The sequence below is a fragment of the Triturus cristatus genome, chromosome 7 (genome assembly GCF_964204655.1).
Source record: "Triturus cristatus chromosome 7, aTriCri1.1, whole genome shotgun sequence".
In the NCBI taxonomy this organism is placed as follows: Eukaryota; Metazoa; Chordata; class Amphibia; order Caudata; family Salamandridae; genus Triturus; species Triturus cristatus.
In genome coordinates this window covers 1,486,888,611-1,486,912,596 of record NC_140590.1, presented here as the reverse complement: position 1 = coordinate 1,486,912,596, position 23,986 = coordinate 1,486,888,611, and the positions used below count along the sequence as shown (strand labels likewise).

At 42.0% G+C, this 23,986-nt stretch overlaps 1 protein-coding gene across 1 annotated transcript in view; it reads right to left on the bottom strand.

Moving 5' to 3' along the window:
* LOC146812236 (uncharacterized) overlaps positions 1 to 23,986 on the bottom strand; it is a 314,283-nt gene that overhangs the window by 65,894 nt on the left and 224,403 nt on the right. The gene's annotated exons all lie outside the window — the stretch shown is intronic.

Here is a 23,986-nt window from a genome sequence, read left to right as displayed (position 1 = left end):
TAAGAGGCAAAGCCATTGAAGATAGTGGATGATTAGTGTGGATACAAGAGATGAAAACCAAGCAAAAGTAGATACGTGAGGTCATATTTACAAAAAAAACAAGCAGCGCAGCAAGTCACCTTGCTGTGCTGCACTGCATGACTGGTAAAGGTCAGGATACTGCCTTTCTCCCTGCAAAGGCACAGTTTTGACTGCCTAGTGCCAAATTTTACAAACCCTTCACCATGTGCAAGGGTGCCTGTGTTGCATACAGGATTGTTTTTAGGCAGGAATGGACACCTCCCTGCATGAAAACAATCTCATGAGGCACATTCCTCTTTCTACATGTGCTGCAGAATGCAACGCTCATAGAAAGAGGGAGGAACAAGGAGAAATAAAGATAATTTCCTCATTACTCCGCCCCTGAGAAGGTGTATCTTTTTGTCGGATTCCCAGGTCCACCACTATTGGTAAATCGGGGAATGCAGCAAAAACCATCAGAATTGCATGGGAAACCAGTCCAATGACCATGGAACACCTTCCCAGGGCAGAGTGACGCAATACAGCAATTTGCGCTGCGTTGCTTTACTCCCGATTTATGAAGCCACTCAGGGCTCTGCAAGGTGGCCTTGCATGGCTTCATAAATTGTATTTTAGTCTTGCGTCGCTCTTGCACCATGTTGCGTGGTGCAAGAGCGATGCAACTCCTCTCATAAATATGGCCCCTTGATTTGTTGACGTGGAAAGCATGGACTGAGCTGAGGTAACCTGCAAAACAAGATGAGAGAAAATGATAAGCATGAAAAGGAATGGCCAGCAGGAATTAATTATTGGTAGGGGTGTGCTAAATTACCTTAATTTGCATTTGCTTATTTCCATAACATTTCTGAGTAATTACACATTATTACAGGTAATTACAAACAATCTAAAACTGGCATTTGGTGCTATATTTTAGCACAAAATCCATCTGCGTGCTAAGAAATATTGTTTGAAATTCGCAAGAGTTGCCAAACAGCAACTGCTCATGTTCTGAAAATTGGGGCGTGGCCTCTGATGACCTCTCAGCAATCCTGCTGTTTGGGACTTACTGGAGCAAATAGGAGGGCTTGTTGGACCCCAAGGACCCTCAGCATTCAAGTGGACTTCATCCCCCCACTAGTAGTGCAGAAGAAGGCACGTTTGCAGAGTGGTGGATAAAAGGCGACTGATCTCTGAAGACCTCTCAGCAATCCCTCTCTGTGGGACTTACTGGAGGTAACAGGAGGTCTAATTGCCCCCCAAGGACCATCTGTGAACCAAGGGGACTTCTTTTCCCAACCAGCAGTGCACCACAAGGAGCATTTGAAGAGTGGTGGAGAAAGGGGGTATGGCTTCGAAGGAAAAATTGAATTACCCCTTGGTGGAGTCTCCTGTGGGACCACACACCACCATATCTGGAGGGTCATGGTATTACTGCCATGCCCCCTTTTCTTTATTTTTTAAATTTGTTTGTGGGACTGGCTTCAAGCCCAGTCCCAGGATGGCTGCCAACACTTGAAGTGTTGGGATCCAATCAAATTCAGCACGGGAACTGTGGATCCGTGAGCCCACTGCAAGGATCCACATACACAGGCATCAATATTTTTTAAACTTAAATATCTCTAAAACTACTGAACAGAATTACACCAAATTATAACAAGCACGCTTTCTGACCTTATCTAGCTTTCTGCCAAACTTGATGTAATTCCGTTCAACGGTTCAGGTTGTAGTCATGTTCAAAATCTCTATGGGGAAATGCAAGGGGAAAATACATTTTGGGAACTCCCTTTTTTCTCAGCCCTACTTGACACATCCCCCAAAACCTTCAACACAGCAGCTGAACCGACTGTAGCCAAAGATTTGAACATTTTGTGAAGATTCATCAATCAGCCCCAAAGTTATTGGCAAAACAAAAAATGCTTTTCCAATAGAAACTTGATCCTAACTATAACTACCTACTGGCAGCTGTTATAGTTAGGCTCAGGTTTCACTCATTCAAAACAGGTGAAATGTAGCAGTTATAATTAGTTGAGCTAACTATAACTCGCACCCCAAGCAACGCACTGCTTATGACTTCACATATTACATCATTCATGACATGGTCAGTGCCATCACTGATGAGATGACATATTAAATGACATCACTAATGACATCATCTGGTGACTGAGTGTTTTAAAAGAGTTTATGAGTGTTAAATATATACCAAGGTATATTGGAAAGTCAGTGGATGTACGAGAGCCTGTATAGATGACTCTGTGGGTGCACAACTGACCTTATATGTGAGTGATTGGGTTTCTCAGTAAATGTATGGGTGAGTGACTGGTTGTGTGAATGTCTGTATCAGTATGCCAGTTGGTGTCTAAGTGGCTCTATGGGTGCAAGCGTGGGTACATGAGTGGCTGTATTGGTAAGTGATTGGTTGTCTGAGTACCTGTATGGTTGTCTGAGTGAGTGGATGAGTGGGTGTGTGACTGCCTGTATGGACGACAGAGTGGATGAGTCACTAGCTGTATGGGATAGTGAGCGCATGTGTGAGGTGCTGTATGGGTGACTGAGTGCGTGTATGGCTGTGTGGGCGAGTAAGTGGATGTATCAGTGGTATATGGGTGAGTAACTGGGTATGTGAAAGGCAGTATATGTGAGTGATGGGGTATAGGAGTGACTGTATGGGTGAGTGAGTGACTGTGAGAGTGGCTGTGTGGGTGAGTGTGTCAGTGACTGTATAGGTGTGTGAGTATGTGTTAGCATCTGTATGAGTAAATGAATGAGCATGTGTGTATCTGTATGAGTGAGTAAGTAGCTGAGTGAATAGGTGTGTGAGTAGCTCTATGGGTGACTGACTCAGTGTGTGAGTGGCTGTATGGGTGTATGAGTGGATATGTCGGTGGCTGCATTAGTGATTGAGTGGTTGTATGAGTGGCTGTATCGGTGAGTGAGTAAATGTGTGTAGATCTATGAATCAGTGAGTCGGCGTGTAAGTACTGGTATGGGTCTGTGAATTGGTTTGTCAATGGTTCTACGGAAGTAGGAGTAGGTGTATGAAAGCTTCCATGGGGGTCCGAGTGCTTGTGCAGTGATTCTATGGATGATGTCATCAGTGATGTCATTTGAGATGTAATTAGTGATGTCATCAGTGATGTCACTGATCATGTCATGAGTGATGTAATATGTGAGGTTCTAAGCTGTGCATTGTGGGGGGGCATGAGTTATAGAACCTGAGCCTAACTATAACATCCCTGTAACCACTGTTCCCTCTAGAGTGCGTGCCTGGGCAGCAGCGCACATTGTCATTTACTACCGCGCAGGGGGCCCTCCAGAGCGCGCATTACAAAGGGTCTTTTTGCTTATTAGCAGGAGAGCTCTTTGACATCTGAAAATCAACAAAGACACAGGCACCAGCAATGAAACGAACGCCACAGGGCAGGGGTATCTCTGTCTCTTTAGTTAAAGCACAGCAGAATTTATTGTATTTACTGAGGGCTGCAACTTTCCTAGCATTTGATCTGTTATGGAATCGAAAAAACAGAGCCCTGTAAATTTAAAGTATACAGCAATACAGAGAGCCTTTTAAGCATAGACTATAATCTATTTTTACCTTTCTACATTTTACAGACAATCATTTAATTTTAGCTCTAGACCAATGTTTTCTTAGATTTATGGTAGTATGTCCAAGGTCTAACAAAAAATTCCTGTAAGTCCCTGTAAATTCTGTATTTATCTGGTAAGTTTGCTGCACTTCAAACACACGTCAAAAGTTAGGTTATGTATTCTGCTGTTTATGTGTTTTTTAACACAACTGGTGTTTATAAACTCTTCTCAGTTTGCAGTTGGAGAAAGAAAGATAAAGTTAATTATGGGCCAATCCTGCTGGTGTACATGAAGTTTGAAAAAAGGAAAGGCTGCAGGATGTCATGTTTTTCGTAGCACACAACAAAATGTAAATACCTGTAAATAAACTGCATATACTCTGCAGTTAGAAAAGAAAAAATAAAGCAATTTTTTGTATAATTCTGAAGTGTGACAGAAACAAAGATATTAATAGGTTCAGAACAAATCAAGACCCTTTACTCTGTGTTGCACAATCATAAATATTGACTGAAACCTGATTTCCACACACTATTTTGTGTGCAATGTAGTTTAAAACGGTATGTCTGTGTAAATTTGCACCATTAAAAAAAAAAAACGCCCGCCATCGTGTTCATTAAAGCTAGGTGGTACGCACCAAATTGGCCCTATTAAAAAGTGATTGTGGTTCTAAAACATTTGGGAAGCACTGCGCTAGGCACAACTGATGGCAGCAGAAATACACCAAAAAAGTATTTTCACTAAATATCTTGGTCCAGATGTATGAAGCTCTGGTCGCAAAATACTGGTCACACTTTGTGACCAATATTTTTGCAATCAGTGTGGTATTTTGCAAACCGACCTATGAAATAATAGTTCAGTTCGCAAACTACCAAGTCGTAGTGGGTCACAATTCAACCTACCTCAACAATACTAACAAGGTAAGTCACAAAATGTGGCCCACTATGATTCTCTGCCATTCTCCATGGATAGAATATGTAGCCTTACGGCTAGGGACGTTGATCTGAAATCTGGGGAACGGGGTTTAAGTCTCGGCAATGACGCTCAACATCGTGTGATTCTGTGCAGATCACTTAATCTCCCTGTGCCTAACAATATTGAATGTGCCCTTGTGTAAGCAACTGGTGCACATGTAAAGCGCTCCGATACTTTGGGTCAAGTCTGCGCTATATAACCCCCCCCAAACAAATCTGAGCGATAGCGGCCTGCTGGGGTCAGCAGATCACCTTATTTATTGTTGTGTTTAAATAAAGCAATAATTTTTTTTTAATATAGCCCATTTCATGAAAGGAAAAAGGGATCTGTTTCATAAAAAGAAGAGTTTAAGTAAGATTTTTTAAAGAGTAGGGATAGAACCACTGAATACTCTAAAAAAAGGTTTTTGTCAACAGTTACAAAGGGGGTAGGATTACAGTGACACTTGTGTTGTCGTTAAAATATCAATGTTTTGCAACCTAATTTCAGTCGCAAAACATTATGACATCCCTTTTCAAATTAGTATTTGGAAGAGAAGCCCTAAACACACCACTTACAAATACCGATTCAGAATTTAGTGGCAAACAGAAATTGCGATTCAGTAACTGTTACAGTAAAAAAATACATATAGAGGGTTCACTGCTTATTTTGTATTTTTTGTAACGTGTTATGTATTGCAATGTCGGTTTGTTATATATAAATTTAAGGACGCAAACAGCCTGATATTGGAAATCAGACCTTTTGTGAACACAAAATTCCTTTGCATATATGGCCCTTGTTCTTGTTAGGCCTTTCTGGCTGCAATGACCATCGTTTTCAATTCCTGTAGATCCCACTTATATGCTGAAAGATGGATCTTTATTTAACAGCCCTGTTCAGTCCAGGAGTTGTAGTCTCGGTTTACATGGATCGCTTGATCCATTTGAGCTAGAACACCTAGGAACAATTTCCTTTCAGCAATTTTATATAGCGCAAACCTGGCCCAAGGTCCTTGGCGCACTTTATATGAGCACCAGAACATTTGATCCTTTTTTTAGGTTTTCCCTAAGACAGCGAATGCAAGATCTTTTGTTTTATATACAGTGGGAATACCATTGGTTGGCTTCATTGTCACTCTCATTTGCTTGCATCTTATTGGTCAGCTGCAGTAGGTTTCGTTCCTCTTCATGTGTGTGTCTGTCCCCTGGAATATTGATGCATTACTTTTGTCCTTCCACTGCTTATTTTATGTGGGGCTACATTTTTCTTTAGGTTTAAGCACTCTACCAGAGAGTGTCTTTTTCATCTGGCTACCTCATGTACTTCTTGCCCCTCCTGCTGTCTGTGTTGTTGCTTGCCCCTCCTGTCATTCTTCCTTGTTGTAGCTTGCCCTCTCCCACCATCCTCTCAATGTCTGTGTTGTCGCTTGCTCTCTCCCACTCTTTGTGCTGTTACTTGCCACCTCCTGCCCTCTTCTAGATGTCTGTGTTGTAGCTTGCCCCCACCCACAGCCCATACTGTAGCTTGCTACTCCTGCTGTCCTTGTTGTTGCTTGCCTCCAACTACTGTCAGTGTTTGTTTGCCCCAACTGCTGTCTGTGTTCTTGCTTGCTCCCTCTTTCCTTTTGCTGTCCATGTTGCCCCCTCTGCCTGCCACAACAAATATAAAAGAGATAAAATGTTATCAACGCTGGCTGCGTCATAGCACTTATTTAAAAAAACTTTCAGCCATGCACCCTTCCTCCCATTTTGTCCAAAAATGAGAGAGGTGTTATCTTCACCGTTTTTAGAGGTAGCACGCTAAGCTCACTCACATAGTCCTGTTATGCCTCAGTTGCGCACACAGCACAGAAAAGTGTGCACAGAGACAATGCATTGCAGCACAGCAAAAAAAATATTAGAGAGAACATTGCCAGTAACCTTTGGCTTTTTCAATGAATTTCTTAGGTTTCTTTAATACCATATCCGAACTATAACTTCCATGTAACTTTTGTTTTTTGCAGTGAATTTCTAAGGTTTTTTAAATGCTAATTCCTAACTATGACATCCCTGTAACCTTTGTTTTTTTAAGCGAATTTCTATCTTTTTTTAAGTAGTAGTCATGTTTGCTAAGTGGTGGAGAAGGGTGGCTGGGCCTCTGACCAGTTCTCAGGAATCCAGCTGTGTCGGATTTACAGGAGATACCAGAAGGGCTTCTTGGCCCCCAATGTCCCTCAGGAGTGAAGTGGACTTCATTCACCAACCAGTATTGCGCCAGGAGGTGCGTTTGCAGAGTGGCAGTGGCTTCTGACAACCTCTCAGCAATCCCACTGTATGTAAATTAATGGAGGTAACAGGAGGGGTAGTTGGCCCCCAAGGACCCTCAGCAGCCAGGGGGACATCATCCCCCACGAGCAGTACACCTGGAGGTATGTTTGAGGAGTGGTGGAGAAAGGGGGCATGGCCTCCAAATACCTCTCAGCAATCCCGCTGTGTGGAACTTACTAGAGGTAACAGGAGGTCTTGTTGGACCCCAAGGGGCGCCTGGAATCAAGGGAACTTGATCCCCCAACTGGCAGTGTGACAGGAGGCGCGTTTGCAGAGTGGTGGGGATAGAGCATGGCCTCTGGAAACTTGCAGAGGTTTTTTTTCCATTTTTTTTTCTTTAAGGATGGAGGCTGCGTGACCCCCTCCAAAGGCCAATTTCGGCCCCGGGGACCCCATCTCCCAGGACCTGCACAACTGGTTGGGAGACTAAGTCCCCTCCTCTCCTGAGTGCCTCAGAACAAAAGTGGACTTCTCCAAAGTGGAAGGAAGCCAAAAGCTCAATAGAACAGAGTTTCCTGAGCCACCAATCATACATTCAACACATCGTTTGTAGTGTGGTTGATTTAAGATGTTGTTGGGCCTCTAAATTAAATAATCTAGATGCAAAACCAAATAATCCATAATGCCTGATCATTTTAGCTGAGACAATGTTTGAAATTTGTTCACCACGACTTGGAACAATCAGACATGTCAGAGTTACTGAGATTGCAAACAAAAAACACAATGTTCAAAATAAGGGAATGCCCATTCCTATCCTACAATTTGATGCGAAACTTAGTTCTAGACTTTTGGTGAATTTTGCTTGCATTTATAGAACTGTTCAGTGGTTCATTCAATTTAAGGAAGAAGAATCAATGAAGAAGACCTTATTAAAAAAGCAGGAAAATTACAGAAAAAGTGAAAAGAGGCAAAAGCCTATTAATTTTAATCACATTTATATGCAAAGTAACAACAAAGTAATTTTTCCTCATCACTGGAAATTCTGTTATATGGTTTCAATCTTTTTATTCACGTGTGCGTAGCAGATATATCAAGAAAAAGAGTGTTGCAGCGCTTTGCGTGTGAACGTGCTTTGAATATGAAAATCCCTCTCTCACCCCCCAGTACTCGCTAACAAAAGACAAAGGGGTGTATGTACATGGAGTTAACGCCGCTGTAGCGTTAATTTTTCGACGTTACGGCAGATTTTGTTTTATCGCCGTATTTACAAGTTGACGCTAACCGCAGTTAGCTGCAGTTTTCAGGCGTAAATGTGGATTTTCAAGACCGCCACTTCTGTTAGCGGGACTTAATGAAAATGAGATGCAAGGTAGGCTTTCCCGTGCAAAAACTGCTGCTAATCTCACATCACAATATTTACAAGGAATTCCTTGTATGATGCAAAACCAATAAACTGCCTCTAACTCCAGTTAGAAGCAGTTTTTTAAGACCAGAAAAGATATGGTATTAAAAATGCTGCAAACACATGGGGCCTCATTTCAGAAGGTTTTGTTGCTGGACAGCACTGTAAGGAATGTTGCTGCGCTGCCCTGTGACTACAGGGCAGGAATGCACACCATCAATAAGATAGGGCACATTCCCGGGTCTCATTCATGAAAAGTGTTGCATTGCACCGACAAAACAGCGTTGCAACACTTTTCACTACGCCCTTCTTGCAACACCATGGATGTGCTGAATTCACCATATGACGCTCCATGTCGCAATTAATGGCAGATACGTTTGGAATACTGAAGTATCTGTCAGCGCTATAGTCACGTATTGCTGCAGTTGTGTCGCAACCATGACACAACTCCAGCAGTGCATGGGGCCAGCCTATCCCGGTTTTACTGCGTCATCCTTATGTCTTACATGAGGCAGGCGTAAGTTACTGTTGCAGTGGCGTCCTACAATTTTTGCAGTGAATTCTGATGGATTTCCCTCCGCCACTCCTATGAGGCTTTGTTGTGTGGGAACGCCCACCCTGCATACATCATACCTGATGCAGATATAATGTGGCACAGGGCTTCACAAGGTCACACTAAGGCCTTGATGCGTCACTTTGCAAATACGGCACAACGTGGTGCAAGAATCACCCTGCAAGTACATCAGGAAAATGACACACCGGCGGAGTGAAACTGTCAGAAGGGGCTCATAAATAAACCCCCTGTCTTTTTCCCCCACGTTGGTGCACGATGTCTGCCATGCACCAACGCAGGAACCCTTGCACCATGGTGCAAGGGTAACTGTGTTGTGGATTTGATTGATATTGTGGCTACATCCCTTCTCAAAACGTCTGCAGGTGGGGCTGGACTAGTGGAGGGCGGGAGTGAACCACTGTAGTTCCTATATCCCTGATAGGCTCTGCGCATTGGAATAATGTACACTATAGTTTTGACATAGAACTGAGGTTAGTATGTCTATATTGAGTACATTAAACTTAATTACTTGTGTGTGCCAGCTAACTCAGAGGTCACTAGAAAACTTCTCGAATAAACAAGAAGTGATTTGTTTCTGGCAACTGCATAAACATGACAACTTTGTTTCCCTTAGAATCGGAACAATCTCAGAATCGTGGAAACAATAGATAACAGTTTCACTCAGTCAATCGTGCATGCTTCGTTTCTACAGAGTAACACAGAAAAACATAGACGGGCGTTTCAATAAAAAGGGTTTATTGAACAGTCTTATTTCTCATGCAAGAGATATGAACTGCTACAATCGTAAGACAGAATGCGAAGTATAATATGTGTAGCGTTAGCAGTAAGATAAAATAATACTGCAATAGCATGGTTTGTAGCTATGACAGATATTCATAAAAATACATACATAAATAACACAGGCTAAAATGTTAATACTCATCTGATGCTTCCAGCTAGTTCTACCCCAGTGTACCTAACCTAAGTGTAGTACAAGCTAAGAAGTAGGTGCTGTTTGTCTATAGTCTGGTTTAGCTATAGTTGCCAAGATTTGCCAAAAGTCCCTCTAGGTTCTAGTCCGCTCCATACCTTAGAATGAGTGAGGTTGGAATCTCTTTCCGAGTCTCGATCTCCATAGTAAGTGAAGGTATATTTATACCTTGAAGGTGTTTAGGAATGCCAGTATTGACGTAAAAGTCGGGCAAAAAACGTCATGAGTGAACCCCTAAGGAATAGAAGTTCATGCATAATAAATGAGTTCTAGGAGAAATCAATATCCAAGCAAGGTGAAGTCCTAAATGCTTAAGAGTCTGGTTTTCCAAGAATTCGTTGTGACGTAGATGAACGGATGTAGGTGGCCATGCCTGTATTTGGTTAGCATAGATAATGCCTAAATAAGGGTAGGATTTTAATGCCTAAATATGGGCAATGCGAATTGTGCCTATTTAAGGACATAAATCAGGAAGCCTATATACGGTACCTAAATAGACACACAACACCTACTCCACTTTCGTATGAACGACATCACTAAATCCTAAACATGCTAAACATATCTAAAATATCGCTACATATGGATGGCTAAGAACATGTCTAAAAATACATTGTATAATGCATAAAAACAGTTGGCATGCATACAAATGCACTGGTGTTGTACATTGTAAACCAATGTTTCATTCTAAGCATATATTTTCATTGAATGCTAAATGAATGAACATACATATATATACACATTATGAAATGGCTTGTAAATACAGAAGAAAAAAGGTCGAAACCATTTCATGCTAAGTTACATACATCAATTGGTATTGACAAGGTGACATATTGTCTCTGAAAGTGTATCAAAGAATTCTGTTCTCTGTGAATAGTTCTACTATAAGTAGATTACTGTGCCATAAAAAGAAAAATTCAAATTTGGAAAATCATAGAAAAAAGTTCCAAGTTTAGTCTTTGTTTTGCAAAAATTCAGTCTTCCCGGTACACTGTGTGCTGAATCAAAAGGCAGTGTATGGGGATGGAGAAAACATGAAATCTAACCCTGTAGATAAAAAGTTGTCTACCGTTGTAGGTGAAAGATGAATTACCTTTGTTTAGAAGACTAACTACACATAGATGAGAAGCATCGACGTCAGCAGTGGTTGCATCAGCAATGCTTGTATCGGATGTTACCTGCGTGCCTGTTGTTTCCTCTCATACCTCAGCAGAAGCAATTTGCGTCTGTGAGATCTCAACGAATGCCGTCATCAGGATTGGTAGCTGCTGGGGACAACACACAGCATGGCCCATTACCGGGTCCAGCAGAGTATCGATATCCGTAGGCATGACTGATGGGAGTGTTAGACAGATGTCTAGCACGCATTCTTCACCGCAAAGCAGGCAGCGTAGAACAGGTAAGATGCAATCTTGCCAGATCGGTCTGAATGACAGAAACTATGTGGTATTTAATTCTCGTAGATGGGGTAAACCTAAAATTTGGACGATGCGCTCATGACACTTCATCTCCAATAGAGCTCTCTGTATGGTGCTCAGAGTGACGCTGATGATTTGGCTTGCCATATCGGAGCAGTAGGAACAAAAATAGGATCCCTGCAATGAGTCCAAAAAGTAGTGGCAGTCCACCAAACACAGACTACACGAAGTTGGGAATTATTCCGAGGACAGCTTGAAAAGGTGCTAACAGTCTTGAACACACAGTCTTAAATACATGTACAATACCGCTTGTGTCAGACATGTTTAAGATACTGTCAAACATTTCTGAGAAATGTATAGGGCAGTTTGTATTCAAAAGGGCTTGTATCTCGGCAGAAGTACTTGTGACTTGTAGATCATAGGTTTCTTTGGCCGAGGTCAGTGGCACAGTTTGTTGTAAAAGAATGGCTTTCCTTCTGCTTAGAGTATCAATTCGTATAGAAGAGATGCTCAGTGAAGGCCATAGAGGCGACTCCCTGACTGTCTGTATTTGTGGAAACAAGACTTGCATACAGCAAGTGATCCTGGATGTAACTGTTACTAGATATGGGATACCTTACAACATGCTACAGCAGCTGTGATCAACATGAGGTAACTTCCATTTGAAAGTAGTCCAAAAATTGGAGTAATCACTGCAGCTGGTGAGCCTTTAAAGTGACAGGATAAGTTAGTAGTGGAACAATCTCAGGCCCCGTGTATATTAATACCCTGACAAAGGAGAGTACCGCTTAGCACGTTTTCACAGTTTGTACCGCTAAGAAATACTTCATGCCTCCCACTCCAACATCTATGTGTATAAGGTAAATCCCAAGATGTCTTGATGTATTCTTTACCCAACCTTTCATATTTGCCTGCTTTTATATGTTTTAGTCAATACTGAAAATGGAAAGTTTCAATAAGCAGAGTAATTTTACCATGTATGATACACTCAGTAGCTGGTTTTTCCGCCACCGTGAATGGTAATTTTTCCAGTTTTTGAATGCTCAGCACCGTATACTCTGCTCCCTTTTGTGCCAGTTTGATCTGTTTATCAGTGAGATTCAATTCTGAAAACAGTGATGTAGTGTTGACGCCAAGGCACATAGCCTGAACGTAAGTTTTGGAGTGTCCAGCCGAATAGCATTATATAACGTAATTGAGACTGACCATGTTGTAGCATGGCCAAGTCTTGTTCCATGATGTCTATGGCAGAAGACACAATGCTGTCCAACGAATATATCCTGGACGACAGAGTCGTTAACCCATTGTCTACTACAGAGAGAGATTTCTCTAAATGAATGTGATCAATTTCTCATATTCGTTCTGCAGTCTCTGCTTGGGTAATCTTCCATATTTCATTATAAGCAGCGTAGATACCGACATGTATGAAACATTTTTGACACGGTTTTCTCAGTCCTAGCAAGAATTCCCTAAGGTCTGTGCCTTCTTTAAGTAAAGATAAGTGTTGTTTTACACCCTGCAGTGTAGCTTTCTGTAGCCAATCAAGGCAGAGTTTCCCTAAACTGTATGTTGTTACTAATCCTGGATGCTGTCTTTGAACATAGCGTGGGTGTGGCCTATTGATAGTGAAACCCTGTGTTTTGTTCAGGAACCGATCTTGACAGTTGTTTGTGTCTGTGGGCCAGATCAACCATTTTTTCCATTCCGGATCTGATCTGTTGTGATGCAAAATATTATGTACATCGACCTCCCCCCGTGTAGTGCTATTATTTGCAGGTATCGGTATGGTCGGTGTGTTAATGTCTTTGATCTTGGCTAACCCAAGGCAAGATGTTGGTTGGACGGTGTCATTCAAACACATAATGTATTCAGGGATGATACAGGCTCTAAACAAAGCTTCTACCCCCTGCACTTGCCAATCTTTTGTACCCCAGACAGATTTTGGCTCAATGTTGTCTTTCCAAAACTCGAAACCCTGTCTAGAAAGTTGGGCAATAAAGGCTGCAGAATAAATCTGTTTCGTATTGGTTAACATATTTTTCGTTCCTGTCTTGTTCATGTTCTTAAAGTAAAATGATTCTGGATTTGATAAGTTGAACCCTGAAAAATATGGAAATTTCATTGCAAACGTTTTTGAGCTACCCTTTGGAGGTATAGGATAATGTTCCCATTGGTTATTCATAAACACATTTCTAGGTGATGCAGTTTTATGCAAGAAATGATGACCATAGTGGTTATAAAAGTACATTTGTTCATAGTCTGATGAACCCTCTAAATATTCATGATTTGTGAATACTGCAGACATTTCTAGATCAGACATCATGCTATTAACAGTCTTGAAGTCCCAATCATCAGAAAAGTTACTAGAGGTAATAAAGACACTCAATGAAATTTTAAGTGTGGAATCTTCAAATGTTCTGATGGGCCACAAATGTCATATTCAGTTCTGTCCCAAACTATACCATCTGGTATAGGAACGGCTGTGATGTTCACTGCTGACAAGTGTCTTGCTTCACGATGGGATGATTCGTGTGGCTGGAGAAGTAAGTTTACTCTTTTACTTGCTGTGTCCATTTGAATATATTTTCCATTTATCAGCATACCCAGAGTTATTACCAGAGCTAACTAAACTAGAAAGAAGAATATTCCCAAAACAATCCATAGTTCAATCCATGGTGAAACCAGGTAAGTCTTTTTCAGGAGATGAAAAAAGTCTGTTGCTTGTTCTTTGTGCTGGCGTCGTTTCAGGTTCACTGAGATCCTCAGAAAACCTATCAAAGTTAATGAAATAGCCAAAGGAAGTTCTGCCAATGGTTGGAATTGCATCAGGATTCGTTGAAATCGCTGGAACCAGTTGATCACTTGTTACTTCGTTTTAAACAGGTGTATCAGGATGAACTGTTATTTGGGTCTCAAGAGGGACGAGTTCCAAAGCTTTAGTGCTTAGTCCTTCATTTCTCACTGTAGAATCTTCAAACGTGATGAGTCTCTCAGTTTGAACCTCTTGAATTGTAGCTAGTGGAGTGCGCCTGCTACATTGTCGGAGTCCACTTGGCCTACTGCTTAGTATCGGCCACATTGTGTCCATCAGGTCGATGGACACAAATCTTTTCCCCTTTTTACCAGCAAGGGGCGGCAGTAGTACTGTTCTCAATCCGTGGATTGCTAGGACAGGTACTGGTTGTCTGTAAGAAGGCCCAAATTCCTTATTGTCTGCGATCTTTTCTCTGACTAGATCACCAAGCTTTGGGATCCAGACAGGCCTTGCTGGCACGGTTGGTTTTTCCCAAGTGGTGGTTGGCTTCAGGAACACGTTGCTTTGTTTAGATCTTAGTTCATTTAAGTCCTGTAAAACAGCCAAACGATCTTTGATATCAAACTTTTTATTTTCCATCACTGTGCCTTTCATGTCAAGGTACGGAATCAACATTCTAGTTCCAAATAGGACTTCATATGGAGTGACACCCCCTAGAGAACTTCTTGGCAAATTGTTTAATGAGTGTTGGACCCCATAAAGATGTTTGACCCACCCATCACCCGAACCTAATTCCCTAGCTGTTATAGACTGCTTTATGTCCCGTGTTTTTCTTTCCATAACAGAATTTTTCTCGGGATGGAATGGAGAAGAATACCGCAGTGCTACGCCCAAACTGGCCATGGCTTCTTTGTAAGCTCGAGAGCTAAACGCAGGACCCTGGTCAGATTGTAGTGTGCCAATTGCGTATGTGTTGATAAAGACTTGCAAATCTTTTATAACAGTTCGAGCATCAGCCGAGCGCTGAGGCCACATCCAAAGGAACCTTGAAAACGAATCCACTGCGACCATGATACATTTGTAGTTACCATCCCTTTGTAAGGGACCGCAGTGGTCCAGGTAAACACATGCTAATGGTTTATCTGAAATTAACAGGGGTGTCTGCGCAGGACGTTTCACAGTAGAGACTTTCATCTTCTGGCATATTTCGCAGTCCAAAACATAATTCCAGATCTGTTTCCTAATGCCTGGCCACCAGTATCTCTGTTTTAATAACTATACTGTGGCGGAAACACCTGCATGGGCAGAGGCGATCCCTTAATGTGCTGCTAGGATTAATCCTAATCTATGCTCCCCACTCCAGGGATTCGAGCAAACTGAACATTGTTTGCATCAATTATATAGGAGTATTTGAGTGGAAACCTTTTAGGTAACACTGCACCGCTGCCTTTGCTTGAAGCATTGACAGCCAGTATTATTTCACTGTCTATTTTCATTTTTGGATGAGTGATTACAGCTACGAAAGCCGTTTACACAGCCCCTTTTGTGGCTTCATCAGCCAATGAATTCCCTTCAATGTGAACACCATCACGTTGATGACTCAGCGTGTGTATCACGTGAGTGTTTTGTAGTCCGTTTCACAACTGTACTACTTGTTCCCAAAGCATTTTATGCTTGATTGTGCCACCTTTTGCATCTTTGAAACCATTTTGAAGCCAATTCTGTAAATATTCATTGTATGATTGAACATAATAAAAAGAATCGCACACTATGAGTGTGGGGAATTCGCGATCCGTATTTTCAAGTGCCATTTTAAATGCTTGTAGTTCAGCTCGCTGAGTTGTTCAGTCTCCTAGCGATTGCGTTTGTTTTTGTGACCATTGGTCTAAATTTACCATTGAGCATACAACCTTTAACGATCGCTCATACGGCACTATAAGGTTGCTTACTCCCCGTAGCGGGTTGTGCAGCTCCGTCAGTATAAATTATAAATTTGTACTTGTCAAGAGGGAGAATTTCAGTAGGCAGAGGAAATTTGTGTTCGTATTGCAGGAATGCTTGTGTTTTTAAATAAGGATCAAAAACATATTCAACATCAGTTGCAGCAATAGAATTAACCCACTGTATCCATCTTGGATGTAAAGCTTTTGCAATCGGAATACTCGCTTTTGTAACTGCCTCTAAGGCTTGTACAGGGGTTACGACCATAATGCGTTTCCCCTGTGCTAGGGCTCCTTTTTTTGCTACAGCGGTTTGAACTGCTGTCAGAATTTTTTTTGTCGATGTAAATTTCATTTCTACTTGCGTATACAAATGTGATTTGTATGCAATTGGTACTTTTTCACCTTTGTTAAAAGTTAAGTAGGTGAATCCGCATTGACTCGGAATGATTTGGATCACTAAGATGAGTATGTTTATGCGTGTTTGTAAGTGTTTTGTTGCTAACATGTCAGCTTGAAGTGAACGCAGGATATCTGTGTGTTCCTGTGTGAAATGTGTGATTTTATAATCAGGTTTGATTATTTGTATAGAGGTTTAACCCTTTCTGCGTAGTTTAGAATGTATGTTCTTCCACAATTTAGGAAGCCTAGAATCGACTAAGTTTTTCATTGTTTTTAGAGGTTGGAGCAGCGCACACTTTACTAAAAAGTTGGCTGCCAGGTTGATTTTTTAACTGGATCTTATGGTGAGGTGAGTCCTCATCCCTTCCTACAAGATTTTTGTATAATGCTGGGGCTTGGGCCACTGCCCATTTCCTGGCATAAGTATATTTTAAATGTACTGGAAGATGGTTAGAGAAGGCTGGCACAATGATGTCTTCGTCATGTGGCCACTCTATGACAAATTCTGATGGCCAGTCCAGTTCAGCTAGAAGTATATCATAACCCTTTGAAAGTTGCTCCCAAAAGAATGCTTTCACTTTTCTTGATATGCCTCCCTCAATCCGGAGTGTTATTTCATATAACCTTTGTGGAGAACTAACCCTTGTGTCTGCAGTTTCAACTCGAGTGTCTTCATTCAGGTCCACTGTCTCCAGAAGTCCCTTCAGGTTCTGGCGAGCTATTGATACTTCTGATGCGCTGTCCATCATTGTCTGAGCCAATTCTCCGTTCTTGAATTGTGTTCTTAGAATCCTCGGCATGTCTGATCTTCAGACCTGCTACTTTCTTCTTGGAGAATAGAAGTTTTGGTTTGTTTTTCTGAACATGTTGATCGTCTTTGGACTTCACGCTTTCCTCTTTTTGATCTGACCGTCCTCTTCTTACAGATGTCTGTGACGATATCTGAAAGGCACGAAAGGAACGTGTACCCGTATCTTGATACCTGTCAGGTTTTCTCAAATTATCCCTATTCCTGAGGTTATACCTCCTTTCAGAGGGCTCCTTTTGAGGAGACCTACCTCGGGTTTGAGAATCTTTCTTTTTTGAATGTTGTTTGTTATTTTCCCACTTCTCTTTAGAAGAGATAGGATTCTTTTTAGTAAAAGCCTTTTCAGGACTTTCAGACAGTTGTGGTTTAACTGGTTTCCCTCCCAAACTGTCTCGGCCTAATTCTTCATACGATTTTTCAATTATTCTGGCTAGTTCTTGTGGTTGTTCTTTTACATCAAATTCCCTTAATTTCTGGTGGATTGCCACTGATGCTACTTCTCCCTTAATATTAAATAATATTATTGTTGAGACCTGGTCGAAATTTTTCAGTAACTTCATACCTAAATTCAGAGCAGGCTCTGCCCCGTATTCGTTTTGAATTTGTTTCAGGGCATCAGGTATTACCGCCATAGACGGAACACCGTGTGTTTTAGTACAGATAGCAGCAAAGACTGTGCCCAAGTCGTGCAGTCTTCCAGATGTGGTGTGATCCCCATTGGTAAACAGATTGTTAGAATTGTATGTTTCTCTTAAGGGCTGGTATTAGGAAATACTGCTTCAAATTGAGTAGTCATTAGAGCTATCCAGAACGGAATTTGTTGATAGTGATGTGATAAAAGTACACTCTCCTGCATTCTTAGGTTTTTACAGGAAAACATAACTGCTGTAGTGGACATAATAAAAATACTAGAGTCTGAAAACACCCTTGTCTGTCAAGTGTTCAACATAATTGGTGTAGATGTGAAACATCTCATTGAGAGTGCGCTGGGCAACACCTTTGTTGACTTTGGCACTGCAGCAAGTTCTATGTTGTAGTGCCTGCCACTTGGTAAGGAAATAACTCTGAGGGCATAAGCACCCATGTCAGTGCAAATGTTGCAGAACCGGCCCTGAGAATCGCAATCTTTAAGTGAACCAGTATTGGCATGGATAGCTGTGTCATTGGCCAGTTACAAAATTGTGTACTGGCTGCTTTGGCGTTGTCCATCTCAAGTACCAATGTTGAGGGCCTTTTCACAGACATTTACATGCGAAAGAGCCAGCGCACATGACCAAAGATTCACTGAAGAAGTATTATATGGTGTACTACAATAAGTTTAATTAGCAAAAATCTATTTGAACCTCATATACACTATACTTACACTGTCCATATCATGCACTATCAGTGCAGAAAGCAAGCAATAATAAAAGCAAAACGTTCCATAAACACCGGAAAAACACTGTTTCTGTAGTCTTTAATGGTGTGAAAATGTGTAACCACTGATAACCACTGTTTTTTTAAGGTATTGAAATCACTTGAAAACACTGAAAAAACTCCACCAGAATTTACCAATAATAGAAACTGAAAACAGGAAACCCTAAATATATACTATACTTTTGACACAGGACTGAGGTCAGTATGTCTCTATCAAGTACATTAAACTTAATTACTTGTGTGTGCCAGCTAACTCGAAGGTCACTAGAAAACGTCTCGAATAAACAAGAAGGGATTAGTTTCTGACAACCACATAAACATGACAACTTCGTTTCCCTTAGAATCGGAACAATCTCAGAATCGTGAAAACAATCGATAACAGTTTCACTCAGTCAATCGTGCATGCTTCGTTTCTACAGAGTTACACAGAAATAGATAGACGGGCATTTCAATAAAAAGGGTTTATTGAACAGTCTTATTCCTCGTGCAAGAGATATGAACTGCTACAATCATAAGACAGAATGCGAAGTATAATATGTACAGCGTTAACAGTAAGATAAAATAATACTGCTATAGCATGGTTTGTTGCTATGACAGATATTCATAAAATACATACATAAGTAACACAGGCTAAAATGTTAATACTCATTTAATGCTTCTAGCTAGTTCTACCCCAGTGTACCTAACCTAAGTGTAGTACGAGGTAAGAAGTAGGTGCTGTTTGTCTATAGTATAGTTTAGCTATAGTTGCCAAGATTTGCCAAAAGTCCCTCTAGATTCTAGTCAGCACCATACCTTAGAATGAGTGAGGTTGGAATCTCTTTCCGAGTCTCGATCTTTAACACCCCGCAAGGGGAGTCAGAAACACTGGAGCTGGATTCTCTGCGAGGAGGATGACAGCGTCTGGTGAGTGCGTCAGGCGGGGACTTGACTTCCTTCCGAGCTTGCCGTGGTGAGCCGCATTGTGCAAGTAGGCAGCCGAACCGTGGTTTGCCATGGTAAGTGAAGGTATATTTATAACTTGAAGGTGTTTAGGAATGCCAGTACTGACGTAAAAGTCGGGCAGAAGAACGTCACGAATGAACCCCTAAGGAATAGAAGTTCATGCATAATAAATGAGTTGTTGGACAAATCAATATCCAAGCAAGGGGAAGTTCTAAAGGCTTAAGAATCTGGTTTTCCAAGAACTCGTTGTGACGTAGATGAACGGATGTAGGTGGCCATGCCTGTATTTGGTTAGCATGAATAATGCCTAAATAAGGGTAGGATTTCTATGCCTAAATATTGGCAATGCGAATTGTGACAATATAAGGACATAAATCAGGACACCTATATACAGTATCTAAATCGACACACAACACCACTTGGCCTTCTTGGAGTGTTGTTTGCCTGGTCTTTTCTTGAGGGGTGCCAGGGTGTCAGCACAGTTGGAGGTTCATCGGTGGAGGTTCCATGCTGCTGTGTTGATACCCGTAAGCCTTGGTGGAGTGGTGATGATGAGGGTGTTGATGGGAAGTTCTTCAGCTGCCTTGATCCAGCTGCGACGGGGGCAATGATTGCGATGGTGTACAGTGGGCATGGTGAAGGCGTGATCTAAACAATGATGGTCGGTACAGGAGAGTTCTGTGGTGTGGCTGTAGTTGAAGTACCCGCTGGTAGAGAAGACGGTTCAAGCGTATGTCAGGCTTTGTGGGTTAGCTGCTTGAGTCCGATGTTGGCGAGGTTCCCCAGGAGGGGGCTGGTGTTCAAGTGACTGGGATTGTCCAGGTGGAATTTGCGGTCTCTGAGTAGGATGTAGTCAGTGGATGGGAGAGCCTGGGGTGCAATGCGATCTACAATGGCATTGGTGAATGGGCGTTCATTGCTCGGGGGCCTGTAGATAAGGGTGCCGCGGAGAATGTTTTTAGGTTTGGTCCACATCTGGAAGTGGAGGTGTTCCATGGTCACCATTGGGACATTAGAGTGCGTGGTCAGTTGAAGTGTGCTTTTTCAGACAATGGCAATGCCTCCTACTGGGTGCTCGGGTGGTCTGTGTGGGTGAATTTGTAGCTGTCATGGATGGTGATAGCGATGTCCGGTCCGCAGAAGAGGTTGGTCCAGGTTTCCTTGAAGAAGGTGATGTCTGAAGAGGTGGCGTCTAGGAGGTCCCAGATTTCTGTTGTATGTTTGTGGAGAGACCACACGTTGCGGAGGATGCAGTTGAGCCAGTCGGCAGTGCTGTTAGTCAGCTGGGCGGCAGGAGGTGGTGATGTGGCAGAAGGTGTATTTGCAGTTTCGACAGGCGCAGGGTGTAAGAGAACTCCACAGTGTTGCTAGATGGCAGGTGGTGTGGTGTCCAGGGTTGATGGCAAGGAGGCTGTTGGCATTGTAGTGGTGGAGTTTCCAAGAGGAAAGGTCCTTGGTGCTAGATGCGGTCCAGGGGCAGACGGACACAGACGGGCATGCCTTTGACGCAACATTAGTACGCCCGCTGAGCATGGCTGCACAGTGGCTGCCATTAAGTAGTGCTGTTGGGGAGACTGGACAGCTAGGAGGCGGGAAACGCGGGAAAGGACACTGGAGGGGGTGTGGACTTGGGGGGTGAGGGGGATGTAGATATATATTTTTTAATTCTTACCTCGAGGCCTGGTCCTGAGTCTTCTGTGCTCCTGCTCTCCTGAGTCTGCTCCGAGGAACAGGAAGCAAGCAACCAGGCTCTCTCAGCCAATCACAATTCAGCATTCTGATTGTTCTTGAGCGCCGTGACAAGGCGTTCAGCCAGGGGCTGGAGGGGTGGGCTTATACTCCATGCAGGCTGTAATGCAGCCGGCATTGCCAACAGGGAAGTGCGCATGACTGCTTTGGGCAGCCTCAGAGGGGCGACCAAACAGTCATTGCGCACTTGAGTGGGCATACCACTCCACCCCTGCCCTGCTCCGTGAGTAGAGCATCCCCACCGACCCTCCCACTGGCAAAGGAAACATAGCTAGGGGTGGGCTGAATTTGCGTAGTCACGTTACGCAAAGTTCAGCGAAACAGTAAAAAATCTCTGTGAACACGCGGAGTTCCACGAACACGCGGAATTGCTTGTTCCGCCCATTCGCGATGCTTTTTTCCTGTTCGCAAACTCTGTTTAACACACAAGATGATGTACGGAATGTTGCACAATGGCAAAACATTCACCCCCAGTCACAGATCTGGGTTTAATCCTTTTTTTTTTTTTTTTTTTTTTTTTTTTTTTTATTGAGCTTGATCTGTTTCATTCAAACAAACAAAATATATATATTCTTAGTACAACAAGAGGTACATCAGTTAAGAAAAACAAAATCATTACAGCACAATACGAATGCACAATTAATATAAAATATAGAAAATGCAAAGTAAGTCTCTACATGTTTTACATCGTCAAATCATATCAGCCCTTCTCTCTACAGGGGGGTGATCATACATTTGAATACCAGTTGGAAATTGGGGCCCAAATCTGGGTACCCCGGAGTCTTGTTTTCCTGCCTCTTGTACTGTATATAGCTGTCTCCTGCTTATAGATGGCAAGAAATCGGCTAAGCCACATCTGAAAAGTAGGTACATTGGGATCTTTCCAACAAGCAGCCAAAATGATACGAAAAACGGCTGTGCCCAGGAAGACAATCCTCTGTTCCTCCAAGCTGTACCCCAAGGATTCGTCAAAACCTAAAAGAAATAGGGTTGCGGAGGATCTAAGAATCCGCCCGAATATTTGAGTCCAAAATCCTCCAATCAATGTTTGCAAATTATCCAATTTTGGGCATTCCGCAAACATGTGAATTAAGTTTGCCTGTCCCTGGCTACATCTAGGGCAGCAATCATCTAGTCGCATTCCCCAGGTAAAAAGTTTGGCCGGGGTAAAATAAAGGTTGTAAATAGTTTTGAAATATTGTGCTTTGAGATTGGGCGCTAAAAATAATGTTGTGTAGAGAGTTAGGGAGTAGTCAATATCTACATCTGGGTTTCCAAGTTTTTGTGCCCAGGATCTCTCCACACGATCTAAATCGTCTTTAGAGGATTGAGAGAAAATATCATATAAAGTGCCTATCCTAGTGGCTCGTTTCTCAATAATAGAAAAAAAGGGAAAACTATCTAAGGTGATATTAAGTTTTGATTTCCGTATATTAGTAAAGACTTGAAAATATTTTAAATAATCTGTAGATGGAATATCAAATCTCTGCTGTAGTCTCTCAAAAGATGGAATAAAATTTGGTCCTAGAAAATGACCAAGTGTATATATGCCTAAATTCTCCCATCTCCTAGAGACATTATCTATCATAGATGATGAGATGATCTTGCTATGCCACAGAGATGTATATCTTGTTATTTTAGGTATACCTAATTGTTTTGCGGCCAGTTTCCAGATTTTCCATGCGTCTCCAATCACCTTGAACTTGGTCTTTTTATAATAAGACGCTTCCAATTGTCTCAGAAATAGCCCTTGACATTTTTCACCCAATCCCAGTTCAAAAATGGAAGGAATATAGGAGTCTATGTTGGGTAGGTTGGCCGGTTTAACTTTAAAGAGAGGGCCCATTTGTTGGAGTAATGTCGCCCAGAGATAAAATGTCAGGTTCGGGATACCAAGGCCACCTCTATGTACGGAGAGAGTTAGTAATGGTAATGCTCTCCTTATTTTACCATAGTTCCATATAAATTTAGATATCGTGGAATCAAAAATTTTGATAATACTAACGTCGGCAATCAATGGAATAGCCCGGAACAGATAAAGTATTCTGGGAAATATACTCATTTTGATATAATTCGCCCTCCCGATTATTGAGAGATGTAGGTTATCTACCCTCTTCAGATCTGTTTTTACTACCTTAATCAAAGGATCATAGTTAAGCCGGTTAATCTCTTTTACCTCAGGAGAAATAATTACACCAAGATAAGTTGCATTTCTCACTTTGTAGGGACTTTCAAATATGGTATTATTTGTACATAACACCATAGTTTTATCTCTATTGAGTGAGTAGCCGGAATAAACACCAAAATCCTGGGTTAATTGTTCTATTTCTGCTACTGCTTCGTCTGGATTCGTTGTAAGCACAGCAATGTCATCGGCATATGCCAATATTTTTGTAGAGTATGAGCCCACCGTAACTGGTTGTATTTGGGAGGAGTTAAGGAGCTTTAAAATTAAAGGATTAATCACTAGGGCAAATAATATCGGGGAACAAGGACAGCCCTGCCTAGTGCCTCTTTTTACCTCAATAAACTCTGTCTCAAAGCCATCAATAAATAGTTTAGCTCTAGGGCTGACATACAGAGCTTTTAAAGCTTTGACAAAGCCTGGGCCGAAGTTATTATATTCCATTATTTCCCATAAGAACCGCCAAGACACTCGATCAAATGCCTTTTCGGCATCGAGTAAGATCATTGACATCTCTCCCCCCGTGACGCCCATGATGTCAAATAAGGCAATAACTCTACGGGTATGGTCAGTTGTTCCTCTCCCCGGGATAAAACCGTGCTGCCATGGGGATACAAGATGTTCAATGATCCCCCTCATTCGG